Source organism: Felis catus, chromosome A2 (genome assembly GCF_018350175.1).
Source record: "Felis catus isolate Fca126 chromosome A2, F.catus_Fca126_mat1.0, whole genome shotgun sequence".
NCBI classification, from domain to species: domain Eukaryota; kingdom Metazoa; phylum Chordata; class Mammalia; order Carnivora; family Felidae; genus Felis; species Felis catus.
Window position 1 is genome coordinate 104,017,116 of NC_058369.1, and position 18,505 is coordinate 104,035,620.

The 18,505-nt window shown below is 35.4% G+C and overlaps 1 long non-coding RNA gene across 1 annotated transcript in view; it reads right to left on the bottom strand.

Moving 5' to 3' along the window:
* LOC123383888 overlaps window positions 1–14,530 on the bottom strand; it is a 110,193-nt gene extending 95,663 nt beyond the window's left edge. The window contains exon 1 of the long non-coding RNA XR_006594241.1: window positions 14,101–14,530. This is a non-coding gene — a long non-coding RNA (uncharacterized LOC123383888). The remainder of the gene's footprint in view (window positions 1–14,100) is intronic.
* Window positions 14,531–18,505: the final 3,975 nt, after the last annotated feature.

Below are 18,505 nucleotides of genomic sequence, written 5' to 3' on the forward strand. Positions count from 1 at the left end.
CAGTTTATTTCATTCTCATTTGAACTCTTGGTGTATAGTCCAGGACTGGCTGAGTAGTCCACAGGGTCTAAGTCCTAGACTCCTTCTATTTTATGGTCATTGAATCTTGATGTTCTAGATTTTGTTTATTGACATCTGGAGTACATTCCCACATCCCTATCACAATGGCTAGAGAACACATGAGCATACTTTCCAGACTCCCTCACAGCTAGGGTTCCAGACAGAAGGTTGGTTGTCAATGAGATGCATAAATCATGAAAGATTTGGAAAGTAGGGAGGGAGAGGGTATGCTACAACAATGGATACAGTGATGGCTCTCAAAGAGTTTCCAAGAGATGTGAGTGTTTGCAGAAGCCATATTTGAAACACAACTTTTTAATAGTGTAAGGCTGCCAAAGAGACCACAGTAACCTGACCTCTGCCTCACAGGCTTAAAACCAATTGTCCTGTGGAGGTTCTCTGACTTCCACTTTGCCACTCCTCATTATTATTTTGTAAGCACTTAATTCACTGTATTGAGTCTTCTTCTGCTTTAGATACTGAGAGTGGTTTCTACTTCCCAGCCTGAACTCTGGCTGGTATGTCTACTGCCTTGTTCTCATCCATATGCTTGAAGCTGAAGCTGACTCACCGCTCTGACATCTATATTTCCATCTGAAAAGAGGAGGGAAAGGCAATAATAGAGGACCAGCAGTTTCCTCTTAGGGCATGACCTCAAAGTAGCACACATCGCTTCCTCTAATGCTCCATTGGTCAGAGTCACATTGTCATGTCAAGCTGCAAAGTAGGCCAGGAGAGTAGACACCAGCAGGGCAAACATATGATCAGCTAAAACTCAGGGAGTTTAACTGATGAAAGGAATAAGAAGAGAATTGGATATTGGGGGATAATTAGCAGTCTCTACCACAGACCCACTCAATACATCACCTTTCAGCAACAAAGCAATCATGAGTTTTAATTAAAGGAAAGGTATTGAAACGAGAGTAAAAGGAGCTAGAGCCAAAACCAGACAATGCTCAGTGTCATCATTTCAGTAGTACCCAACCACAGCCCAAGAAGAAAAGGCCATTTTGTCATAATTTAATTCTAACAACAAAACTTACTTAAATTATTGAATTCCTTTGCTCTCATTCTGGTCCTTTGAGATCTACCACAGCCTTCTTCACACACACTCAGGTGGCATTCATAAAAAAAAAGTACATTTCAGTTTTCAGCTCTGTGTTAGACCAGCTTCCTTTATGTCCTCAGAGCATGAATTCATCAAGGTCTTTGTTATTTGAGGCAGAAAATTCAGTACCACATACATTCAGATACTTTATTTTTTAAGAGATTTTTATTATGACCCTTAATCATAACCTTTATTATTTCTTTTGTGTGGCCTCTCTTTTCAAATTATTCTGTTAGAAAAAGTCAGGCCCCAATTAGGAGGCATTTTCTTTGCTTCAGAGAAGGTGGTGGCATTTTCAAAGCTCTAAGCTTAGTGCTTTAAAGAGTTTGGACAGAAAGCAGTACTTGAATCCTATAATTATACTGTGTTTTGGAGCACCGATTATGACAGGTGTGCAAGCAGGACCAAGTAATGAGAGAGTTGACAAAACAGTTGAGTTGTCATGTAATTCACTGGTCAAAAGCTAATCATTAATAGTAATAACAATGGGTCTTTAGAAGAACTAGAACTTCAATTCTGGCTCAAAGTAATTTTTCCAATCAGAATTTCAAGCACATTTTAATATACTAGCTGCAATGTTTTGTCCATTCTTTTGGCTTTCCTTTCACTCAAAAAAATGTAACATATAACGCCACATTTCTTGCCACACAACAGATGATACTGTAGAACTTTAAAGACCTCCTTGTTCAGCCTCCTATTCAAGAAAGAATTTTACCTGGAACGACTACTGTTCTACATACCTGGTCAAACACCACTGCTCCCCTCCCCACAACAAATGATGCCTCAGCTTGCTATCTGTAAACCTGGAATAATAGAACCTACTCCAAAGAGTTGTCAAGGGTATTCATTCATTAGGTAATATTTGTAAAACCCTTAGAACAAGGCCTGGAGAATATTGAATGCTAAAATGTTTCTTAAACCAAAACAAACTACCTAAGAGAAAGAATTCCTTGTGGCACCTGTGTGGCTCAGTCGGTTAAGCATCCAACTTCAGCTCAGGTCATGACCTCAAGGCTGGTGGGTTTGAGCCCCGCATCAGCCTCTGTGCTGATAGCCCAGAACCTGGAGACTGCTTCAGATTCCATGTCTCCCTCTCTGTCTACCTCTGGCCCACCCACGCTCTGTCTCTCTCTCTCTCTCAAAAATGAGTAAACAATTTTTTTTAAGAGAAAGAACTCCACATCCAAGGGAATAGCACTTAGAAAGGGAGTCACTATGCCATTTACAGAGCTCTGTGGGGAATATCTTTCTGAGGCACTCAATTTGATTTTCCCTCTTCTTAGCAGCACAGGCTATCTAACCCTTTGATGTTCCATGCATCAACCACTGCAATAGCCATTTCTATTTCCCGAAGACCAAAATTAACTCACACATGCACAAGATAATATCTACAAGGAGTAGAAGCAGTTGATGAGTTCTCAAAAGAATTTAGGAATTGATATTAGTTCATTTTCAATAGTTTTTTCACCGATGTTCAACTCATTCTGAAATCCTAACAATTCTCCATTCAAATCCACTCAAAATAAAAGGCCAAGTGCTTACTAAACCCTACAAAATATGGCCCCTGAAATATTCTGACTTCTCTAACTAGGCTCCGCTGCCCCATCTGTCCCTCTCACCCATCCCACTAGTATTTCTTGAACCACAATGAGCTCCTTGGCGTGCTCCAATTCATCAGTTACACCCCCACCTCAAGACTTTTGCTTTTGTTCTTCCCTCCTTTTAAACACTCCTGCATGGCACACTCCCTCACCTTCTTCAACTCTTTGCTTACAATGAGGTCCTGTCTGCCCCCCCCACACCATATAATACAGAATCAGCCTATCCCAATCCCCATGCCCAGTAAGCCTTATTCCTCTTACCATACCATATTTTCTTCTAAAGCAATTATCATCAGACATACTATATATTGCTTCCTATGTGTTCACTTTCTGTACAACCATCCCTATACTCTGCTTCACAGCAGGATCTAAGCTTCATGAGGACAAGAACTCTGGTTATTAGTGTATCTTATGCACAGCAAGAAAAAGAATTCCTAGGACATTGTAGGTGCCTAATAACATGTGTTGAATGAATAAGTAGGTGAATAAATAACTATATACCACATATATTTGCAACATACATGGCATAGTTACCTGTTTTTTTGTTTTCATTGTATTAATCCTGCTATGTGAACAAAGTTCCTAATTTTCCCAGTTTGGGCAGTGGTCCCCAATATGTCATAAGCTCCTTGAATCATCACTCTCGGAACTGACCTAATCTGTATCCATGAGGTTTTTAGACTCCAGTGCATCCAAAACTCACCTGGGACCTCTCTCTTATATAACACTTCAAACCATTCTGATGTATTCTGTATTCTGTATTTTGACAAAGGCTACACTATATACTTAAGACAAAGAATGTCTAAAGGAAAAAGATATAATCTATTGAGGAAGAAAAAATGGCATTGACTTTATGTTTGTATCCTCAAATCTAGCATAGCATCTGGAAAAAATGCACACTCAAATTTTCATATAAAAGCCAGTACATAAGTATTCAGGGCTGTGCTAGTGTAAAATATCCATCATTAGTCACTTGTGACTCTTTCTTTTTAAATTAAAATTAACATTCAAAATTAAGTTCCTTAGTTGTACTGTTTAGAATTTAAGTACACAAAAGCCACATATAGTTAGTTACCACTGTATAGCTCAAATATACAACATTTCCATCATACTAGAAAGTTCTATTGGACAGCATTGAACTAAAAGATAAGGTGACCAATTATTGCCGTATAGCCTAATGTAGACATAGCAGGGTTCCCATGCTCATCTCCAGTCACTAGTTATATGGGACATTAGTCAGGTTACATGACTTCACTGAGGCTGTTTCCTGAATTGTTACAACGATTATGTCAGAATTTGAATTGAAAATATTTAGCCTAGTGTCTAGTACATGATAATCAATATTTGCTATTATTATTGAGAGCTAAAACAGCCAGAGACTGTAAATGAGACATGAACTATACTTTGAAGTCTGTACAAGATTGAATTATACAACCATAAACGCACAATGTGGACATGTGCCCAGGAGACAGAGTTAAGCATCCAAGTCTTGATTTCAGTTCAGGTTACGATCTCATTTGTGGGTTCGAGCCCCACGTCAGGCTCTGCTCTGACAGCACAGAGCCTGCTTGAGATTCTCTCTCTCCCTCTCTCTCTGCCCCTGCCCCATTCATGCTTGCTCTCTCTTGCTCTCAAAGTAAGTGTTTTTTTTAAAAAATGCACAATGTCAAGGCAGTTAGAATAAAGGCTAGAACACGAAGAACCTTCAATGGATCATGGTAAGCCACTGCCAATCCTCACAGTCTTACCACAAAGTGACTCATTTTCTTCTAAAATAGAGTCAAACATTGGGGAGAAACTTAAGTTTCTTTCTAGCAAATTATGTATGATTTGGGAGAGGATTCAAAGTTCAGAAAAAAAGATGACAGTGACTCTCTGGTACATTGTCATTTGTGAAGCACCCAGAAGCCTGGAAGAAAATAGAGTTCCGTTCAGCCTCTCTTAGTCATGGAATAAGTAAAATCTGGTTCTAGTCCTGATAAACATCAGGTGGTGCAGAACACCACTGTCCAATGTTCTCCAAAAAATGAGTTTAGAAACTGAAGCGTCTGTAGAGAAGTTTGAGAAAGATCCATTATATTTATTCAACAAACATTCACCCAATGCCTATTATGTGCTGTTAGCCTTCTACGTATGTGGGGTAATACATCAGTGAAGAAAACCAAAACCTCTGCCCTCATTGAGCCCACATTCTAGCAATTCTACTTAGTTCCACTTTTTAATGAAGTTACAACTACTAAAGTATAATTAGTTTATTTATAAAGTAAAAATGACTAAGATTTAAGAAACTAATACCGGTTTAAAATAGCAAATATATTTAAAGATGTTCTTACTAATTGCAAAAGAGGAAAATATAAAAAACATTCTGATTGCATTTACATGTAGCAGTTATTTAAGAATTGATACCTTAAAGAATATTAGACTACTTTTCTTAAAAATGGAAAATATTAAAGATTAAAATAACTTGATCCTCATCTGATAGCAATGAACAACAAAAAATAATAAAAGCTCAAAAGATAGAATTTTTATTTTGATGCATAAATTGAGGAAATTATATAATCCTCTGCATTGTTTTTTCATGAAAGTAATAATACAGTTCACATTTTGAATTTCCCCTGACCTTGTACTTTTTGGGTACTTAGAATAATTTAAGAAAAGTATAATTATTCAAGTAAATAATATCTTAGATTTTTCTACTATATGCAACTCTATCACCCCAATTATAATTATTTCCACATTTTTATTTTATCCTGGGACAAAATAATTCTACACAAATTCTGGGACAAAAAAGTATTTAGAATGATTATAGAAAAATAGAAATCAATTATATCCATATGTTCAGTATTATAACCGATTGTATATCAGATGTAGAATATGAATTCTACTTATATATAAAATTCATACATTTCCAGACTGAAAGATTCTTTAGAGATTTCATTAGCTTTTAATTTGACCTTCTCCTGTAAGCTGCTCAAATCCAGGGCAAATTATGAGCTACTGATACATGATGCTGTGTAACATCCATCTCCAAATCACAATGGCATGAAACAAGCATGTATTTATCACTCCTGGATTTACAGGTCAACTATGAGAGCTCTACCCCATGTGTCTCTTACCTTCGTCTCGGGCTAGCAGGCCAGCAAGTCATGTTCTTCCCTTGGTGGTGGCACAAGCTCCAGAGAGCAAGCCAGCACAGGGCAACCTATCTGCTAACATCCTGTAAGCCAAGGCAATGGCTAAGTCAACTCTGTGCCCCTTGAAGTGGAGGCAGGGAAACAAAGTTCCTTGGTTAAAGATGTAGATACAGAAAAAAGTGATGATCCAGCATCAATAATTCAATCTACCAAGATTAGATACAGAATGTAGTAGGAATATGATGAAATAGGCATAGGCTCCACTTCTGCAGTAGTTCCACATACTCTATTTCAAGACAACTTCAACAATCTCAAAGATATTTGTGATGAGGACAACTTGGTAAGAGGGGAAGTATATAAATTACTATGAATTTATCACATATTAGAAACATATCTTCACATAATGACAATTATACTTTTTAAAATAAACTATTTTGCCTTCACAGCTGTAAGTTTTTATTATTGTTAAAAGTCAAAGTGGCTACATGATGGTTTTGAAAAGGTCACTTACAACTTGAGTGTTCAATATAGGCCAGACATTAAAAAGTTAAAAAATAATCTCAAGTTCTCATTAAGAAAGAAAGAAAGAAAGAAAGAAAGAAAGAAAGAAAGAAAGAAAGAAAGAAAGAAAGAAAGAAAGAAAGAAAAGCTGTAGTAACCAAAGTAAATAGATATGGACCAGACACAACCATTAATTGTTCCTAAAACTTTCTAGTTTTTTTCCCAAGGAAACACATTAGATCTGATTCTATCCATCATTTTTGAAATGGTATCAAGAACAAATTTCCTAAGAATCCAGCAGGAAAATGTTTATGTTCTCTCTGGTTTGAAAAGAATGTGTGTGTGTGTGTTTGTGTGTCAGAATTAGAACATCCAAACCAAACGCCACCTTCAAAACTAGGCACAAGAAGCTCTATACTTATTTTGCAGTGCACTCAGTACCAAAACAGTTTTATAATTCCTTATTCAGATTTTCTGTCTGCGCCAGTAGCATGTTCTATTCAATGTCCCTAGTTAGCTTTCTTTTCAAATTGAATTTGGATTCAATTTTTTATGTAGCCCAAATAATTCAGAGCCAATTCTGACCACAAAATAACAAAGCAGTTGTTGCTATGGAACTCAAAAGGCTAATTGAAAACGACTTCCTAAGTAGAGTATCTCGGAATATATCGCTTACTAAACGTATGGATTACAGTGGGTTTAGTTAGAAATCTGTTGCACACAAATAAAAAAAACTGTCTCACATAGCCAAAACAAATTTTTTAAAGAATTTATTTGAAGGGGATCATGGAGCTGTCAGAATCAACATAAAGATTGGAGAATCAGCCCAGAAATTCAGCAGGAACCAGAGACAGCTAGACCATAGGTGAAACCCATGGACACAGACCAAGAGTCAGCTACTGCCTCCATTGCTGGCCACCCTGTCCTATACTACAAATGTCCTGAGTGCTCAGTACTGTCCCTGATCAACATTTCTGCCAGTGGACTGTTCAGACGATATAACTAAAAACTATTCCTTTCTCCTTGTGTCTCTTGCTCCCAATTTTGGTCCCAGATTGGAGCATCCATTTAGCTAAGCCACGCGCTAGGCAGTGCAGGGGGTAGTTTCTGGCTCCCTTGACTTATTGAGAGGAAGAAAAGACCTGGAGAAAATAAAAAAAGAACAGATGCCCTTTCCTTTTTAGTCCTCTCTCTCATATCCTACAACTTCGATTGGCTAGAATTCAGTAAAATTCATGTGAAGTACATGTGATCGACGGCTTTTTTTTTTTATACACTGAATTTCAGGACTAAATGAGTTTAACTGCATAGAAAGTCTTTTGATATAAAATAATATCCTCACATCAGGTGAATAAGTAAAAATTAAAACCAGGAGATTAGATTTCCTTTTGTAAACAATTAAGTGTGGACTATTCTAAGCTGCCTTCCTCATTTTCTCAAGAAAATAATGAGAATCCTTTCTTCAGTCTTCACACTCATGATTATTTCCATCACAATTATCAGTGTTTCCTTTTCCTTACCACCGTATATGCCATCACTGTGTTAAATGCTTCACAAAAATGATCATTTTGTCTTTACAAAACCACTGCAAGATAGGTATTTTACAGGTTTGGAAACTGAGGCAAGGAGGAAAAAGGACTCACCTAATGTTCATAGGTCTGTCTAACCCAGAGCCTAAGCATACCTCTGCCACTCAAAGTCTCATCAAAATGTCTCATCAAAAGAAAATCAAGGTTAAAGCCATTAAGAAGGAAAATTCAAATGAGATAGAAAAGAGAAAAGCCTCTCCTGTTCACTTCATTCCCCCCACACCCTTAGGAATACATTAACATGTTTTGAAGTATATTACCATTAGATTAATTTGGCTTATCTGTTGATGATTATGGTGATAAGCAAATGTTTCATTTGGACAAATATATAAAAGAAATACATTGTAATTATTTTATCTCCATTGTTATTTTCAGTTTGGCATTTTTCTAAAATTTTAGTGGCATGGATTATATGTTTTGCCGATACATTAGGTAGCACAGATACAAAGAATTTCTTCCCCAGATACCTCATCTAAATTATACATTATACCCCTCACTGCAAATTACTTATGTCAGCAGTAAGAAACCCTTTTCTTTCTGAGCAAAGAGTACCATTAATAGACCTATTCTTTTTCCTCTGAACTAATCAGTTCATGCATATATACACATAAGGAAATTAACAAACTCACACTAGCCAAGTATTAATAGCACTTTGTCATTATCAATACAGTTATCCCAAAGAGGGAAAAACATTTTACCAACAGTTTGCTAATACAGAAAATCTTTTTTTTTTTTATAATTTTTTTTCAACATTTTTATTTATTTTTGGGACAGAGAGAGACAGAGCACGAACGGGGGAGGGGCAGAGAGAGAGGGAGACACAGAATCTGAAACAGGCTCCAGGCTCCGAGCCATCAGCCCAGAGCCTGATGCGGGGCTCGAACTCACAGACCGCGAGATCGTGACCTGGCTGAAGTCGGATGCCCAACCGACTGCGCCACCCAGGCGCCCCCAGAAAATCTTTTAAGAGAGTATGATTTAATTCCACATCTAACAGAAACAGGAATCAAAGTCTAAAGAGGACTAAGTTTTGAGAATCACAAATGAAAAAAATCTTCTTAGATCATACATGTTCTACCTTGGAATATATGCATCACTAGACTTCACCATATTTGTGATCCATTTTGTAGCCAGACTACCAAAATGTAACATGGTTAGAATTGCTCACATGAAAACAATGGCCCCTAAATCTATTAAACCAACATTTGCATTACTGCTCTCTATTTCTATGAATAGAATGCAAGATGAATTATCTTAGTTTCAAGAAAATAAATTCAGCAAACTTTTCCACACAAACAAAATACAGTTATACTAAAAAAAAAAGTATTTACTAGAAAGATCAGACATACATGCATCAACTTGTGTGTGAAAGACAGAAAGAGGCCACAAAGAATGCTTTGTTAACAGAATGTATCCGTTTGTTCAACAGCCCTTTGCCAATTTTTCTAAGCAGTGAATATACTGATTGGATGACAGGTCTTTCTCAAAACCATCTGCTCTTCCGAGTCAATCCTGTGGGGAATAGTTTATACTAAATTTGTCACACCACACCTCATTTCCAAATCAAGAGAGTGACAGCAGAATTCCAACTCTTTTGCTTATTCTATCTAACATAGAGATAAATGTAGCCCAGCTAGTAAGTCTGAAAGTTTGGGGACCACAATATGGTGGCTGATTTCTCAAGGATGTGGCCCAGACAACCTGACCAAGACACCTACTAACAGTCCTTCTAACAGATGCCTTTCTTGACAATAAAACCCTTTCCTGTTGCCTAAAATTTTTATTTTTCGAGAACACTATGAGTAAGTAAGCTTTTGGGGAACTCACTTGTCTCTTCCATGTGCAATAGAGGAATAGATAAAAAAAAAAGTTTTGCTGCAGACATAATACTATCTAAGCTATATTCACGAGATTTTGGGGGTAGAAGTTACTCAAGTTCAGTGTAAATGATCTTAAAGCATAGAATTTATTGGAGGGGCAGTAGAGTATTTCATATAACACCAAGTCAAGGGAAGAGCAAAGTTAAAGTTGGACCCCAGGTAGTATTAGAACAGCGCCTTGAGTATCATTAGGACTCATTCTGTTTCTCTCCCCTCTGCTTCAACCATGGCTTCATTTTTCTTTGTTGCAACAGATTAACTTTTTCTAGACACTAGAAAAATGGCCAGCAATAGCTCTTGAACTTCATATACAACATTTCATTAATTCTAAGGTATAAATATTTTCACTTGTTAACATTTCCAAGTCCCAGATGTATATTATAGTTACTAGAAACAGTTGTGATGCAGTAACTGGCTTACTCAGGTTCATCACTGCCAGGCAGTAACTGTAATATAGTGATTATTGACTGCTTATATGTATCAAAATATGCAAAATGAGAGTCCACGGTGGCTTGAAAGAAAAAAGCTACAGACAGTTTTCGGACTCTCAAGAAACACTGAATCACCATTGCTTGTGATAACACTGGATAATGTATGGGACAAAAAAAAAAACAGATACCAGCAACTCTGTCAAAAAGTGATTCAAAAGAGTCAGCTTGAATGGAAAGATTATTAGCATTCCCTTAACCATTTCACTTATATTTTTCTTTTTATATAGATATAAGAGTAATATATTATTTTAAAAATTAGTATATTAAAAAAACCAAAATAGTTCTTCAGTGAGTGTAAAACAAATGCATCATAGTTAAACAGCATTTTTTCTCAGCTTTAAATAAAACAATGCTACATCTTACAAACAAGGGCACCTCAAATTCAATGAGATAAAGTGTAACATTAGTTTCAGGAATACAATTTAGCGATTCACATACAACACCCAGTATCCAACACAAGTGTCCTCCTTTCTATCACCCATTTAACCCCTCTCCCCACTCACCTCTCCTCCAACATCTCTCAGTTTGTCCTCTATGTTTAAGAGTCTGTTTTATGGTTTGCGTCTCTCTTTCCCCACCCTCCGCCCATGTTCATCTGTTTTGTTTCTTAAATTCTATATATGAATGAAATCACAAAGTTCCATTTTAATGGGTTGTTATGTAATATAATCAAATCAGCCATTTGATAATCTAAACACACCACTATGAGCTCCAAAATAATGACCTTTCCAGGGCCAAACTCCTCCTATCCTATCTCCTCCTATAATTTTTTTTTAGTGTAAAGCTGTGCCTTTAACTTATTTTTTGAGTAATTATATTGTTCTCTCTGTTGAACTGAACGCTGGATTATATCTTTGTTCAATTTGAAACTGGAATATTCTGGATTCATAAACAGTCATCAATAAAGATAATATTCAAACCACAAAGAGTATATTATTCATTTAGTCAAGTGTTTTGTAAAATATAGATGAGCACTACATTTTAATAGGTTAACCCCATTCTGAGTCAATTTTTATCTCAGAAAATAATTCATGATTCATTCAAATAAGCAATACATTTTGCTTCTTCTGTTTCAAACTCTTCTGCCAATAACATGACATTATGGAGCAAATGCAGTATTTGACTATTTTAAAAGTTTATACATATAATTGTGTAATACATAAGTTATTGCAATAGTATATTATAAATTTATATGTAATATATATTTGATAAATACATGTTTACATGAAATGTATCAAATATATATTAAATGATTTCCTAAAGTACATTATGTTTGGGGAACATCTTTAGAAGGACCCATGTCTAAGGATTAAAATGAACCTATGTAGAAAGGTTATTCTACAATATTGCTATTCTTTTCATGTTCTCATCCATATTAATTGTATGACATCCTTTAATTTCCTTGAAGGACACATTTCTTTTAAAGGATGTTATAGTGGCCCCCAATTTACTTTTTCACATAAAAATCTTATTTTTGTGCTTTTTAACAGTCTAATTAAAACAACGAGAGTCAAAAGACCTATGTTCTAGAGTTAGTCCCTCCTATAATTCATTTTGTGACACTGATCAAGTCAATTGGCCTCTTTGGAATCTTCTAAAGTAAGAACATTAAACATCCCCTCAAGCTTGAAGACTATGGTTATTAAAATTTATATTCACCAAATTCTAATCATCCTTGAGAAACTCTCTATGAAAACACTATGTAATTGTTGGTAAAATTATTGAGGAACTCTTTTTATAATGCCATTCTTCTACATGCTCTGAAGAATGCTGTATCATTTCTTAAAAATCTGGAAAGAAACAATTATTTTTACCATGCAGAAGTAAACATCAAGCAAAAAAAAGTCATCACAGAAATTAGGTCAGGAATCATCTTTTGTAAAAGACTTATTGAGACCAACCATCATCAATTTCCCGTGTAAGCATTTTACCAAAAACAAAATACCAGTAATTTTGAAAAATGGAGTATCCTTCTAAAAAGGTATAAAAACAAGTAAAAACTGATAATAACATTGATATACTCACTGATCACTACTTATTGTCTACCCATCCAGCAGTCTTTTTACTGACATTTGACTTGTATTGTCATATTTAGTTCTTAGAACTACACTATGTGGTAGGTAGCTTTACAATTGACCCTTGAACAACATGGGTTTGAATTATAGGGGTCCACTTTTATGTGGATTTTTTTTTGATAAATTCAGTTCAGTATTGTAAACGTATTCCTTATGATTTTCTTAGTAATATTTTCTTTTCTATAGCATACTTTCTTGTAAAAATACAGTATAAAATATATAAAACTACAAATATGTGTTAAGCACCTTTATGTTACCAGTAAGACTTCTAGTCAACAGTAGACTATCAGTACTTACATTTGGTGGTAGTTAAAAGTTATAGGCAGATTTTTTTTACTGCCCCTTACCCCCACATCGTTCAAGAGTCACCTGTACTTACATTTACTGAGTCTTAAAGAAGTTTAACTATTTTCCTAAGCTATGAAATGTTGAAGTTGGAACTCAATACTAAGTCTGTCAGATTCTAGGGCTCATGGTCTTACCATTTCCACTATATTGTACTACTTCACTTTATAGCAATGCATATCATTTGCAAATAGCATGTCCAAATGTACAGAATAGACTATTTGGGTATGTTTCTTTTGCCTTTTTGAAAGTAGACAAATCGATATCTTCATGGATATACACTGCAAACTGCACCACAAAACCCACAAATTGCAGAGACTCTAATTTTAATTTGAAAATATTCCACACATTCAGAAAATAATGAAAAAGATACCCATAAACCTATCATCTTGATTTAACATTAAAAAAATGTTACCATATTTGCTTCAGATTTCTTTTAAGAAACAAGAATGCATTTTAGAGATGGGGAAGGATTTTAAACAAAGATTAAGTGTCTCCAGATAAGTGTCAGTATTGATTTACTTGTTTAAATTATCACATCCAGAATGTATCAGAAATGTTAAAAGTCTCTTCTCTAAAGTTTGCTCCCTGAAACGGGGAAAAAAAAAACGTAGTTTTTTCCAGATGCAACTTTTCATTTGAATCCTATTTATTTCTAAAAATAGAATCAGAAGAAAGCTCTACTTTTGGAAAGTCAAAATATTTGATGCTTGGTTGGAAATATCTTTTCCTAGGATATCTGGAATAATGAGCATACCATATTGTCTTATTGCAACAGAAGTAAGTTGCTTAGTGAAAAGTTGAATCCTTTTTCTGTTTGGTGACAACATAAGTTGATGTCTGCTTTGTGGGACAGATCCCTCATCTCCCTCATGACTTTAGAATGGGGGTAAGAGCAGAAATGATGACGGCCAGATCAGTTAAAAATCACCAAGGGTTTATAATCTCAGTTTGGGGAAGAAGTCCAGTTTTGTTATCGGAGACTTTACATTATGTGATTAATAAGATATGACTATACTGTATTACTCACAAACCATTTTATCACACTTTGGCATATTGAACTACTCCACATTCCTTTATAGAAGACGTTTTATATTTGATTTTACAAGTTTCTTAATGATTTTTTGTACCATAAAGGTTTTTTTGTACCATAATTAAGAACGTATTAAAATGCACAAGTTGTCTAGGTCCATAAGGTTTATTGGTAATGGTCATAACCAGCTCCGAGATTAATATTAGGATTTTTTTAAATTTTCAATAAAATGCTAATACTCTTGTATAAAAAAAGTTATAAATACATCTAATGCCTCACTTACCTGTCGCAGACTACGAGTCTGGAATTCTCTCTTGTGAAGCAGGAGAACGAATGCAGAACTGAATATGAGAGAAACTAATACCCGGGAGAAAACAAGAGCTCCAAACAGGCCTTTCGTCTCTGTATTTAGAGTGCACAAGATATTACCCACGTGGTGAACGTAAAGAAAACAAGCTCTTACACACGTGAACGTGGAGAAAACAATCAGACGGTAATCATTAAATCGTGCGTGTAAGAAGCAAAGGGTCTGGAGGGGCAAGTGGGGTTTGTAATCAAGGTACATTGGTGCCAGATGGAAAGTAATTTCTTGCAGGTGATACAACAAGTTTCTCATGATCCCATTAAACTATCTCCCTAACTAACCTGGGGCGTTTTCACCCAGTGGTGTGGCGGCTTTCAGCCCTAAGCTTTTCTCTAACCCATTTATGTAAGTAGAACCTATTTCCACACACTTACCCTCAATCATCTTTTACCTGAAGTAATCACTACCTACCATTTATGTTATCATTTCCATGCATATTGTTTATCTAAGATTTATCCAAGTTGATGCCTGTGATAATATATTTATTTTGCATTAGACTTCCATTTTTCTGCCTTCGATGATTTTTTGATTTTCCTGATTTTATCTATTTAATAGCCTTTATTAAATAAATTGTGAATCACTAATAGGCCACTTAATCCCTGGGAACAGTAATGTTTAGTTTGCAAAAGCATCCTCTGTAATAGCAGCAAGATATTTTTGCTTACATGGTTTGAAAAAAGTTACTTTCTGGATCCACCTGACTTGCTTGTAGGGTTGAAATCTCTCTTTCAGTGACTATATTTCATTAATAACAGCCAATTCTATTTGGAGTACTAAAGTAAAAATGTTCTTCCCTGTCAGCTAGAGTTCAGATGCAAGTCTTTCAATTTGTGATAGATGCATGTGAATTAGAAAATGAAGTCATAAAGGTCAATTACAGAGTTTTCAAATAAAAAAGCAGAGATGCCAGAGGGAAAAGAAAAGATAAAAATATAAGATTAAGAGAAAAATACACACAAAGGAAGTGATCAGGTTACCCATTCTGATTCGGGTTCAGCATTCAAATCATGTTCATTTTGCCCTGGTTTGCTTATCCCTTATCTACCAGTGAGACATCATTTTAGTTTGTGCAATACTCCCTTATCCTCTATCACTTCAATCAACTGACCAGACACTTCTGGCAAGTTCTTCTCTCTCTCCTTATTGGACTTCATAAAATGTCTTGCACATGTCATTTGTCTCTCATATTTGTGTAGGGAGTACAGTCCAAACTGAAGTTGGCTGTACTTTGTAATGGTGTTTTTTAATAGTTTTTCCTTATTTTTTATTAACAAAATAAGTACCATTCTGCCTAGATTCAGATTCCATCTTCCTTGAAGATAGGAATTGTTGAGGTAAACAAGAGAACTCCTTTACAGTAAAATGGCCTCATTCGTGAAGTATATTGTCACTGACCAAATATAAACAGTCCATGAACAGATAAATCAAAATTAAATAAATAATTAATTGGGGTGCCATTTTTATTTCAATTGTAAGATTAAAAACTAATGTTTATTAGCCCACTGAAGACTCTTGACTTTCCTGAAAACTGTCATTCCATAAAATTTCTGACTTGGGTCTAGTGTGTGCACATTTATGTGAAATTCATTTCTTTTACCAAGTCAATATCTCTCATCTTTGTATGGTTCTTAATGGCCTACAACAAGTTTTCAAATCACAATACCATTCGATCCTTAGAACCATCATATGACATGGGTGAAAAAGATACTCTTACTAGTTCACAGGTAAGTTGATTTTAATCAAAGCTATGTGTGACTTGGCAGGTCACAGAATAAGTAAATGGGAGAATTAGCAGTGAAACTCGGGGATGCTGACACCTAGTAAACAATTTAAAAGATCTTTTCCAAGATTTGGCCTTATCATTTATATTGTTAATCTGTATTAGTTTGCTAGGGATGCTTTAACAAAGTACCACAGATGGAGTGGCTCAAGTAACAGAAATGTACTATCTTACAGTTTCTGGAGGCTAGAAGGCCAAGATCAAGGTGGCAGCAGAATTAGTTTCTTCTGAGGTCTCTTTTCTTGGCTTGTAGTTGGCAGTCTTCTACTGATGTCTTTACAGTCTTCCCTCTGGGTATGTCTGTGTCCTAATTTCCTCTTCTTAGAAGGGACACAAGTCATACTGAATTAGAGCCCACCCTGATTACCTCATTTTAACTTAATTACCTCTTTAAAGATCCTATCTCCAAATACACTCAAGTTCTGTTTTATGGGGTTAGGGCTTCAAATTATGAATTTTGAGCGCACACAATTCAACTCATAACACCATTATTGCCAAATATTAAAACTAAGAAAATACCTTAAATTTCTTCGATCTTAGCATAATAATTGCTTTCACTTTCGAAACTTCTTTTCAGTCCTTGTCCATTTGCACATATATTTCACAATTTATACACAATGTTGTATTGTCTGTTTTACTAAATATTCCATGAAAGAGGGACTGCTATCCACACAACATCTAGTGACTTTCTAGTTCAATTTGGTGAGTTGAATTGAACTGAAATCAGTTGAGTGTGTGTGTGTGTGTGTGTGTGTATATATATATATATATATATGAGTATATATATACTTCACTTATCAATACTCCAATTTAGATTCTTCCAAATACCAATCTAAAAAAACAAGAAGATAATGGTAGTGACTTACATCTTGTAGATACTCAATAAATGTTGTTTAAGTGAGTGAGTGAATGAATCAATTCTCATACAAGTGAGCAGATGTTTTAGTTGCTAAAAGCAGCATTAAAAACTGTGCATCTTTTTCAAGTTGCTAATAATTATTAATTGGCAAATTCTTTTAGTAAGACAAATGTTTCCCTGTATAAGATAATATGTATATTTAATTTTTTTTTCTCTTGCTAGACTCCAGCAATTCAAAAACATTGGGTTATCAGGTAAGCTTGTCCTACAGAATCAGCTACAAGCAAATCATTTTTCTAACCAGTTCATTTACATTTCCAAAGAAAATATTATCTCTCCTGGGCAAGCAGTCAAACCAGCAGACAGTGCCACAGCAGCAAGAGACGCTCTTCAGAAATAATATGTGGTGTCTGATCAAGTAGTATCACCAAACAAAGACAGATAGAAATTGATTGATTTTAATACTACACCACAGCAATCACTGAGATTTCCCAGGAATATTTTTCTTTTCCAAATTTCTCAATTATCCACATTGATTCGGTGCTGAGATATAAAAGCAGTCCTTTTTGTTTGCTTCTTTGTGCTTAAACTAACCTTATGCCTTAAATGCTAAAAATTTAACATGTAAGGATTAAGAAGAAATGTAAAGTCACAATTCAAGATACTGGGATGTGTGCTAGTTCCTTCCCATACATCACGTTATTTAGCTTTCACTATAAATCTTCAAAGTAGATATTATTTTGCCTGATAAACTTGCAAGAGAATTAGAGGTAAAAGATATGAAGCCTGCATGTCTGGTTGTTTGAACCAAGGTTATTACCCTCCAAAGAACACGGTCTTTAAAAAACATGGTCTGGATCCACTTTTTATGGTACAGTATTGGTCACCCTGTGGACCACATAAGCACTCAGTGTTCTCATTTTCAGAATCACAAGTTCTCACCCTGTCCTAGACCATGAAAACAGGGACGTTCTCATTGTGGTTACTGCTCTCCACTAAAGAGACGGGAGCTCCTGGAATTCAGGCAAAAGCATCAGGAGTTAGTCCCAAAAGAACTTAAGCACCCACATACATATACTCAACACTTGAAATCTGCTCCAATATCAGGTAAGATTGAGGTTAGCTGCTTAATAATAAAGTTTCCTTTCTCTTCTTGTTTCCCTCATCTAGAGCTCCTCTTTGCCACTAAAGACTGCACCTGATACTCACTTTAACTAGATTTATATAGTTTTGAGGAAAGTAGAAGAGAAAGTTCTTAAAGTTTGATTTGCCTGAATTTTCATGTCTGACATTTTAGGGTCATGAATCCTTCTGAGAACATAGTGAGCTATTAATTCTTTCCTCGCAAAAATGCACATTCACAAATATACAGACACTCTAAGTAGAATTTCAATGATAAAACTAAAACGATTCCTTCTGGTCTCAAATTGACCTTCTGTGGGCTATGTTTTGATGCTCCTTAGAATCATTATGGATCTTAGACATAAAAAAAAAAAAGTTTAATTTAGAGGAACATCACACACACACACACACACACACACACGCACACAAACACACGCTTGGAGAACTGTACAAATGATTCAGAACTTTAGAATTCAATAAGTAAATTCCCTTGTGAAGATTTTTTTTTGCTCACATATCACTAGGAAATTCTGGATTTCCTTGGGGGAAGTCAAGTTCTCTTA